The following is a 10,717-nucleotide window of genomic DNA, read 5'->3' as shown; positions in this document are numbered from 1 at the left end:
TTAAAAGTTTCCTTCTTTTCGTCTCACTTTTCTCGGCTTCGCTCACCGGGCGCTTTTAAATCGATCTCGGATGCGAACATCGTAAAATACTCGTATGACATTTTTTGTTTGATGTTTATTACCTTCGCATTCGCGATTTCCCAAACACCCAGTTCTGAAACTTTGTAAACACGAGCTTTTGTTTCATTTATTCGAATATTTTTGCTGCGACATACGTGGGAACATGACCCGAGTGAGTTGACTTATTTTTATTTTATTTTTTAATTTAACATCGATGAAAAAGAACATGGAAGTCTGGGCATTTACAGGGCTTACCACCGTCATAGGCTTGGTTAAGTGATCACTTTACACGTGTAACATTCACCAATTCTTCCCATCATTGACAACCACACTACTTTTTTTTTAACTTCTATAAATATTGATCAAACTCATAACACAATATGCGCTTGTTTAAAATAGCCATCTATTGTGGGAAGAGGAAAGCTTTTATTAAGCAGAGACTTTCCATTTGTATGTGAGGTCCGAATTATTTGGACACACTCAAAATGTTGTAAATGAATTAACTGGTTAATAATTTAAAATCATTGATTTTTAGATTACAAACTATTTTATAATAAATACAAACTATTTTTACACTTAATGTACATCATATATGTGTGTATATATAAAAAAAAGAATTAAACCAAATACAAAACATTTTTTTTGAAATTCTTTCAGACTCTTTTCATTCTTCATACATTCAGGCATCTCATCATACATTATCAAACCCTTATAAAATGTACAATTCAGCGACTCTGTTATAATTTTTATAAAATGTCTTATTTTATCCTTATTTCGAGTACTATGTTTATTAAATTAGTTATATAAAACTATTTTATCCTTCAAATATTTATCGTTCAAAATTTATATGTAAATTTAAGCATATTTATATTTAAATTGCTCGCTGATAGTGTGTTAAGGAGACGTGTATTTATCAATGCTTACTATTTGGTACTTTAATATTATTTTATGTTGAAGACTATTTGTTTCTCTATTAGTGTATTTTTAGATAAGATATTGTAAATATGTATTATAATAAATAATAAATAAATTAAATTAAATTAAATTTAAATTTAAATATTATATTTTAGTCACTTTTTTATAGGTTACCAGTTGAGTTATTCTCCTTAATTTTTCTACATTGAATGTTACAATTGTGTAAAGTGATCACTGAAGTAAGTCTTGAAAATTTGCGATTTATCGTATGTTGGGCCATAAATTAAATACCAGAAAGTTCTGAATCGTAACAAAATCTGAAGAAAAAGAAACATTACAAGCAACATGCGAACGACTTGTTGCGGCCCACGGTCGGAATGTTTCCTAAAGGCTTCGAGTAAGCTGCGCCATTTCAACTTAATGACTTTCTGTGCACAACGCAACACAATACGTAATTGACTTGTACGCGACTTACGCATATCGCTCACTCCTTTCGAGAACGTCATAAATCAAAAAACTTGATTTTTCAGGGGAACGTTTTTAAAGTTTAAAAATATAACAGAATGTATTAAAAATAAATATCAAGCCACTTATTGAACATTTTACTGTGCAACAGATCTTTTTAGGTAAAACCTGAAGCATTTTTCCATTTGAAAAATATGTAGGATACTTAAAAAAATAATTAAAAAATACGTTTTCTTCAAAATGCAAAAACAACATTCTCTACCCTGTAGCGGGTAAATATTAAGTTAAAAATATGCCTCTTTTGCTGGGATATTGTACATTTTTTGGGCATTCCGAAAACATGCACAACTGAAAATTAACGATTTTTGATTTTTGACGTTCTCGAAAGGAGTGAGCGATATGTCGATGACGTATTGATGGCTGAGGTAGCGATTCGTGGCAAGGCATTTTGCATTGTTTTAGAGAAAAAAACAACTCGCTATCGCGTTCAAGCTAAGGTGAGAAACAAATCTGTAGCGAACTTTCACGCAACTTTGTCATGTGTATAGTCTAATCTAGCTCAAAACAAATCAATTCATCGGCCCTTTTCCCAATTCCCAAGTGAGAAAGATAAATTTCATTAATTCGGCGGATGCTTTGTGGCAATATCTATCCATTTTTATCTGATTTAACCTAGTAAATAGGGAGTCAGTTTAGGAGTTGAAATAAACTGCGGTATGTATTAGGAGAAGCACGGTTGTGGAACATGCGAAGGTGGTGTGGCATTCTATTCTCTCTGCATATCCCTGCGGGGAAGCGGCGTGATGGTGATGTGCCCTCACTGAGTTTTCGAAAAAAATAGATAAGTCGAAAATATCGAATCATGGAACAATATATCTCATATTTTACATAGTTATCACAAAGTATTAATTAAGTATTAAGCAGCGGGGGGCTGCATGGGCTCGCGGGGGCTCGCACGAGCCCTTTGTTAAATTGGAGATGGGCTGGCGAGCCCCTTTGTTAAATTTGATTTGTTAAAGCGAAGAATTTTCAACCATACAAAAATAAGTCATATCGCTCACTCCTTTCAAGAACGTCATAAATCAAAAAACTTGATTTTTCAGGAGAACGCAATGTATTAAAAATAAATATCAAGTCACTTATTGAACTTTTTACTGTGCAACAGATCTTTTTAGGTAAAACTTGAATGTTTTTTCTCCGTTTGAAAAATATTTGGTTTATTAAAAAAATTATTAAACAATACCTTTTCTTCAAAATGCAAAAACAACACTTTCTGCCCTGTAGCGGGTAAATATGAAGTTAAAATATGCTGCTTTTGTTGGGATATAGAACTATTCAAATAAGTATTTTTAATTATTATGTATTTTGGATAGTCAAAACAAAATTACACACCTCCCCTTTCTCCAAACACCTGCGAGCTCGTTGTTAAAAAATTGGCAGACCACTCCTGGTATTAAGTATTAACGCGCTTAGAGTGTCAGAAATAAAGAGTCTAAGAAGCATATCAGGCAAGAGTCTTCGAGATAGAATAAGAAACGCCAGGATCAGGGAAATATGCTCGATCGAAGATGTCTTCAGGTGGGGAAGGCAACGAAGGAGACAATGGTATGCGCAAGTGAGGAGAATGGAGCCATCCAGACTCCCCCACATCGCACTGTACGGCCATGGTAGACGACTCCTGGGCAGACCATCAAAGTGATGGATCGAGGCCGATCCCTCTTAAAAACAGGCCACAAGGCCTACACCAAGATGAAGAAGAGAAGAAGAAGAAACAATATCAGTTTTACGAATCGAGGCACCAATCAATCACAGTATTGAATAAATAGAATATTTATTTCTTGAATGTTTTTTGCAGATACTTTATGGCACATTTTATGAACTTTGTAAAATTAAACAACTTTGTTTTAACCACTTTTTTTATTATTAATACGCTTTGACCAACCGGTTTCGACAAGAACCTTGTCATCATCAGGGTTTATTAAATTCGAAAACATTAAAAACATTAAAATACTCATAATTAATTACACTCCTTTACCAAAAACAAAATCCTAAATGATTGAGGATCTAATTTTTGGTAAGAGAATGTGTTAATTATGAGTATTTTAATGTTTTAGAATTTAATAAACCCTGATGATGACAAGGTTCTTGTCCAAACTGGTAGGTTGAAGTGTACTAATAATAAAAAAAAACTGGTTAAAACAAAGTTGTTCAATTTTATAAAGAATATTTATTTACGCAAACTTTATATTTTTGTATTTCTTTTAGGATTTATTCATTTGTTTATTTCTTCATTACTGTTCTCACCGAGTTTTTCCGTGCTTTAGGCGGGAAAACTCTCTCTCTCTCTCTGTCTTACTGGGGGGGAGGGCTCCCTATCTCGCTCTGTCTCTCGCATTAGATCTCTTATTCTTTACTTAAAAGCTTCATTTCCATCGCTAGTACGGTGCTAAATGTGCATTATTTATTATATATTTCTACACCTAATTGCCAACAGAAATTGTACAATGTACATTTTCAAAAGGCATTTTTGTGATATGTGCAAGAGGGGGGTTTAAATCGGCTTTCCTACGCCGCCCATTGGACGTTTCTCACTGGATCCCTCCTACACACGCACTCCGCGCAGGCTGGCATCAGTAGAGCCGCGCACGACGCCTTGACTAGAAGCCCCACGCTCTCTACAAACTTCAGTGTTTTGATTTAAAATGACTTTGGTTAAAAGTGACGAGTGATTTTGGTTGATACATATAAGTGTTTTAAAAACAATAATGTTTCGTTTTAATGATCCTTGTGACACTCGGTGGATTCAGTGAAATTGTCAGTGAATTTCCGTTCTACGAATTATTTACACCTGCATTCTGGGCGTGAAGGTACGGATATTATTATTTTTGTTTTATTATTAACAGCTTTATTTTGTAATTTTGAGAGTTACCTGCCGTTCAAGAGATTTGGGCTTTAGATTTATAATTTATTCCTACTTTGAGTAGGTTTATTATCTTCATGTTTAAATAGCAGTAAAGTGGCAATATTTTCTTGTAACTCGCGAGTGGAAAAGTTTTATTTTGCGGCAGGATTGAATATGAATTGGAAATAAGAAAATTGACGGTTGATTTTTTTTTTCTTTTTTTATTTACTTGTTCTAATAAAAAAAACCATATTCGCACCCCAATGGTGCATAGGGCACTGCTTCAAATAAACGCAGTGTTATCTTGATCGTTTACACATGAAGGAAAGATGATCAGCCTTCCGCTTCAGGTACCAGTCCAGGGTAATATTGAATAAATATTACAGTGAAAAAATCACTAATATTTATTTGACCCCCCCTGGGAATCGAACCCGGGACCTCCAGAACGGTAGCCAAGCGTGCTGACCATTACACTACGGAGGCGGACAAATACTTGTTCTAAATTACTTGTTCCATTGTTGTATTTTTCTATTATAAATTACTGTAATACTGAAATGAGCGTCATTCAAATGTGTAAATTTAGAAAAAGATTAAATACATATTTTACTGACCTACTGACCATCACGCCGCCTGCAGGGGTAGGCAGAGGAAATAGAACTTTGCGTCTTTTATTCCGACTCGTGACCTGACTACGCCCAAGTAGTAGAAATAGTGCCATAATTTTCTCGGTCTTTCCAACCTTACTCGCCTCGTAAATTTGTTTTTACCCTCTTTTCTGACTCGTTCGCTCGACAGGACTGGTCAACATATCAGGTCTTTGATATTCTATCTTAATTTTATCGAAAATGCTTATATCACTGATGTGCAAAGGCAAATAGCCGCAAGTTAAAAATTGTACTTTTCAGGCACACGCGTTTATAGTAAACTTAAAATGATGCTTTTCGCCAATACATGTATCAAATGAATGAAATCTTGCGGCTACTCGGATAATGAATATTTCTGTAAAGGAAAGAGATAGAGCAACATCTGTGATTATTTATAATAGAGGTCAGTTATAAGAATGCATGCTTTGAGCCGTATTACGCCAAACAGCCGCAACTTGAGTTACGGCTAGTTGCCTTTACACATTAGATCATCCGTGCATTCATTTCTAATTTCGCCATTCGAACATCTCTCATACATACTTTTGCCGCACATTCATTTTAGGAATCGCATTTCAACTGCATTCAGTCTACAGTGGAATCTCTCATAACGACTAATTCACATAACGAGCAAAAAATATCAGAAAAAGGTGCTCCCTTAGCGAGCGATGTTTCGCATAACGAGTAACAGAGGAAGGGCAAGTCCCTTTTTCGCGACATTCACTTGTGAACCGAGATCTTCGCAGCTTGGGAAGGAGGTTTACCAAGAACACCCTCACTTCTGCAATATCACGGGGCTCGAGGTGGATAACAACGATATGGAAAAGCTTGCGAATGAGTACAGCTAAGATCTTATGGAGTTGCTTCGTGTTTCACACTAAGAAATAATGGGGAAGAGTTTTACTGGCAGTACACAACGGAGTCCTGGTTCCAACTCTAATGTATAGGAGTGAAACACGGAGTTGGCAAAGGAAGGATGAAAGTAGACTGAATGCAGTCCAAATGCGATCTCTCAGAATAATGTGTGACAAAACGGTGTAAGATTGATGTTCGAATAGTGAAATAAGGAAGGAATGCAGAGCCGAGACAAGCATTATCGTTAAAATATGTTTTTCTCGGTCTTCCTCTGCTCCTTTTTCCAATTACATTCACTTCATGAATTTGTTTTACCGTTCTTTCCTCACTCATTCGTTCAACATGTGGTTTGGACATGTAGAACGAATGAGTGAGGAAAGAACGGTAAAACAATTTCATGAGGTGAATGTAATTGGAAAAAGGAGCAGAGGAAGACCGAGAAAAACATGGCACGATCAGGTATGCGAAATACTTGAAAGTGGTCAGGTTAGGAGTCGTAACAATCGGCGGGTATGTATGAGGAGATGCATGAACGTAGAAGAGGCGAAGAATGTTTGCAAAGACAGAGTGCCTCTCTGCCTACCCCTGCGGGGAAGCGGCATGATGGTTAGTTAGGTAGTTAGTTTGTTAATAGAGGAGGAGGAAGTAGCAGAGCAACAATCTTCTAGCACAATAAGAGAAATACTGAAAGCGCGGGAAACTGTTGCATCGTACATTAAGAAGCATCACCCTAATAAGGAGGTGGCAATTCGTGCTGCAAATGTATTATTATTACTAAACCATACCCGCTCCGTAGGTGGAGCATATGGAGTCCACAAACTGTCTCCAGGCTTTTCTGTCGGCTGCCAGCTCCCTTGCATCCTCCCAACTCAGTCCGCGTCCCGAAGTTCTGACGAGAACTGCCGACGAATCGTCAGCATTGATGCCTTGTAAAAGAGGCAAGCTCGATGGCGGCTCTCGGGAGGCATGCGGACTACATGGCCAAGCCAACTGAATCGCCTTTTGCAAATATATTCAATGATAATGCTGTGTATTATACACATATTCGCCAAATTTTGAAGCGTCGGCAAAATAAATGTCTTGTAACAGTTTTCTAATTAAAAGGGATTCATATTATTTGTTGACATCTCATCAAAGATGAAGAAGAATATGGAAGTCTGGGCATTGGCGGGGCTGACGACCGCCATAGGCTGGTTTAAGTGATCACTTTACACACGTGTAACATTCACCAATTCTACACATTATTTACAACCACACTACTCAAATTCTTGGAAGTTCTATATATACATATGAACCAATTTAGAAACCTTGTTCTTGAATCACTAGAACTTTACTAGAGACATCTATTGGTGAGATGTAAAGAAGCTTTTGACTAAGCAGAAACTCATATATTAACTCTTATATTCAAGAACAAGGTTTCTAAATTGGTTCATATATATAGAACTTCCAAAAATTTGAGTAGTGTGGTTGTCAATAATGGGTTTAATTGGTGAATGTTACACGTGTGTACAGTGATCACTTAAACCAGCCTATGACGGTCGTCAGCCCCGTAAATGCCCAGACTTCCATATACTTCTTCATCTTTGATGAGGTGTCAAAAAATAATGTCGATTGTCCTATCTATATATACCTATTCTCGGATCTTTGAGGTATCTTACATAACTTCGGCTCAAACTGCAAAACCCATCTTTCAGAATTCTAATATATATATATATATATATATATATATATATATATATATATATATATATATATATATATATATATATATATATATATATATATATATATATATATATATATATATATATATATATATATATATATATATATATATATATATATATATATATATATATATATATATATATATATATATATATATATATATATATATATATATATATATGAGTTATATATATATATATATATATATATATATAGTTAGCTCAGTTAGTCAGCTAGATCCGATTTCATCCCGACGTTGGCCGGTACACAGACGCCTTCACAACCCTGACCAGCACATCAGACAGACACGTAACAGCGCCGAGGCTGTTTTTCCTTTTCTTCATTATCAAGGACTGTGTCCTGTTGTACTCGGAGTCCGCTCCTGGGAGGTGGATGACCAGCTATCTTTCCATCGTTTAGGTGATCTTCCTGGAGGCCTGTTACCTCTTCAGTCTGCTGCTACCCTCACTTCTCGATCCAAACTTTCTCATCCCGCACGATCTCAGAAAACTTCTAAAACGTCTCTTTTTCTAGTGTGAGTGATTTGACGTCTTTGCCATACCATGGCTTAGTAATGGCTTTAGCGTTTATATTTACCCTCTTTTGTCCCAGGGCTTCGTTTGCTGCGTTAAGTACATTGGATTTTACCCTTTCCCAAGCCCTTTCTACATCATCATCATCGGGTATTTAACAAAGTGTTATTTTCCTATTTTTTGCGGAAAATGCAGTCGTCGCATTTCCCACTCGACCATTATTTATAGAGCATGTATTACGGGTCACTGACCAGTCCGATTGTGGCAGGTTGTATGACGAGATGGACCGCGAGCCGACCCCGGGGGGGGTCAGTGAGGAGACGCCGCACACCGACAGCCACCCGCAGTCCCCCGTAGGGGCATCCGCCTCCCAGGGGCGAGTCTCGCAGGATGAAGAATCCTCTGCCCCCCGGGCGGCAGGACAAACAGCCTCTCAGGAGGAAGGGTCCACCTGTGAGGGAGATGGAGCGCGCACCGCGCAAGAAGTATGGTTCTCTTCCTTGGAAGAGGACCTATTCTACTGCCAGGCAGAAGAATTATACACTTCCGAGGAGGAGGCATATTTTGCCTTCCAACCATCTTCCTCCCAGGAGGTAGTACCCTCATACCCCCAGACCAGCCGGGCTCGCTCTCCCACAACTTCCGGGACGACAAGTAAGTACCGATATCGCGTCCTATAACTCCCACCGTTGAATACTTATTCTAGGTGTCCCATCTTGAGATAAAACACCTATATTTTTTTTCATATGAAGGAAGATGGAGATCTGAATATTCCAGGGCGCACAACCTGGCTTTTTTATTGTGCAATATGGATTTCATGGATATATAACACTTATTTATTCAATATATAGTACATACTCGTACATACTCATACATTCTCAGTATTCTTCATATTTACAGCATTTACTTTGGGTTCGTTATTTTAATTTAAATATTTTTACAAAAAGGTTAGTGTAAAGCTAGTATACAACCACTACATTCATAATACATTTTTGTCTACCGGTTTCGAGACGTACCCGTATCTTCATCAGGACATGAAAACATAACAACACGTCACTACCATAGCACTATTCACACCCTTGTAGTTACATAAAGTGTTGATCACATCCGATTTTAATCGACCTGAGGACCAACATGCACTAAGGATTGTGGAACAACGTGCATTAAAAGCCGAGGTCTGACATGCGAGAGATCAACATTTTATATAGTTATAAATGTGTACTGTGGTAGTGCCGTGTAGTATTGTTTGCTTGCTGTTGTAGTGATTATCCTGACGAAGAGACGGGTACATCTCAAAACCGGTAGACAAAAACCTCGGAGAGTGGTTATATTACTCATATTTTTTGTAAAAAAAAATATAAAAGTAAATATAAATTCATATATAAAATTCTAAAAACACCCACCAAGCCGCCTTATGCGTCTTGTCGGTGGAGTTCTTTTAACATACTTTTTATGTATTCTTTTCATATTTTAACAAAAAACACAAAAAAGAAGAATAAAAACTAAATTGTATTTTTTTTTCATTCATTTAACATATGTATTTACATTTTTATTTATAACATAATGCATTTGAATCATTTATACATATGGAGAACTTTTATATTTCGTTTATCAAATTGTATTCCATTATTAACTGTTTTTACATTATTAACTCTTGATCGTTAACCCATTCCATTATTTTGCCTTTGGTCCATATTTTTCTTTCCTGAAAATGGATGATACTATGTAACGAAGTGTTCTTCTTCCATATTTATTGTTATTAATAGACAGAATTGCTTCGACAGTCACTTTGTGGTAAAATCTATCCATTCTTAATTGATGTATTACTTAGTAAACACCACTATTTATTAAAATCTACTGTGACACGTGTTTCGATGCATTTCGCATCTGAAAATGATGCGAAATGCATCGAAACACGTGTCACAGTAGATTTTTAGAAATAGTGGTATTTACTATCCTTAGTAATAGTGGTATTTACTTTCGTCCGCCTCCGTAGCGTAATGGTCAGCACGCTCGGCTACCGTTCTGGAGGTCCCGGGTTCGATTTCCAAGGGGGGTAAAATAAATATTAGTGATTTTTTCACTGTCATATTTATTCAATATTACCCTGGACTGGTACCTGAAGCGGAGGGCTGATCACCTTTCCTTCATGTGTAAACGATCAAGATAACACTGCGTTTATATGACGCAGTGCCCTATGCACCATTGGGTGCGGATAAGGGTTTTATTATTATTATTAAAACATCAATTAAGAATGGTTACACTTAAGCTAGTCAAACCCCAGATTAAATCTTGGGAAGCTCCAACTTCCATCTCCCTTCACATCTCAAATTGAGACACGAAGTCATCCGTAGGGTGAATAATCCAGTGGATGGATAAATAACAATAAATTGCTTCTTGCTAAAACATTTAATGGCTTAGAGAAGGGTAATTCCAATATTTCGTTCAAAAGGTGAATATTTTTTGTTTTGATACAATACCGAGTCTCGTTTTATCTTTTCGTATTCTTCTTCTTCTACTTGGTGTAGGCCTTGTGGCCTGTTTTTTTTTAAAGGGATTGGCCTCTTGCGATGATGATGAAATAGAATAAATATTATTAAATTAACCAACCCATTTTT

This window comes from Brachycentrus maculatus, unplaced genomic scaffold, assembly GCF_059751285.1.
Source record: "Brachycentrus maculatus isolate JH-2025_06_01 unplaced genomic scaffold, ASM5975128v1 h1tg000018l, whole genome shotgun sequence".
In the NCBI taxonomy this organism is placed as follows: Eukaryota; Metazoa; Arthropoda; class Insecta; order Trichoptera; family Brachycentridae; genus Brachycentrus; species Brachycentrus maculatus.
This window is presented reverse-complemented; position numbering follows the sequence as displayed.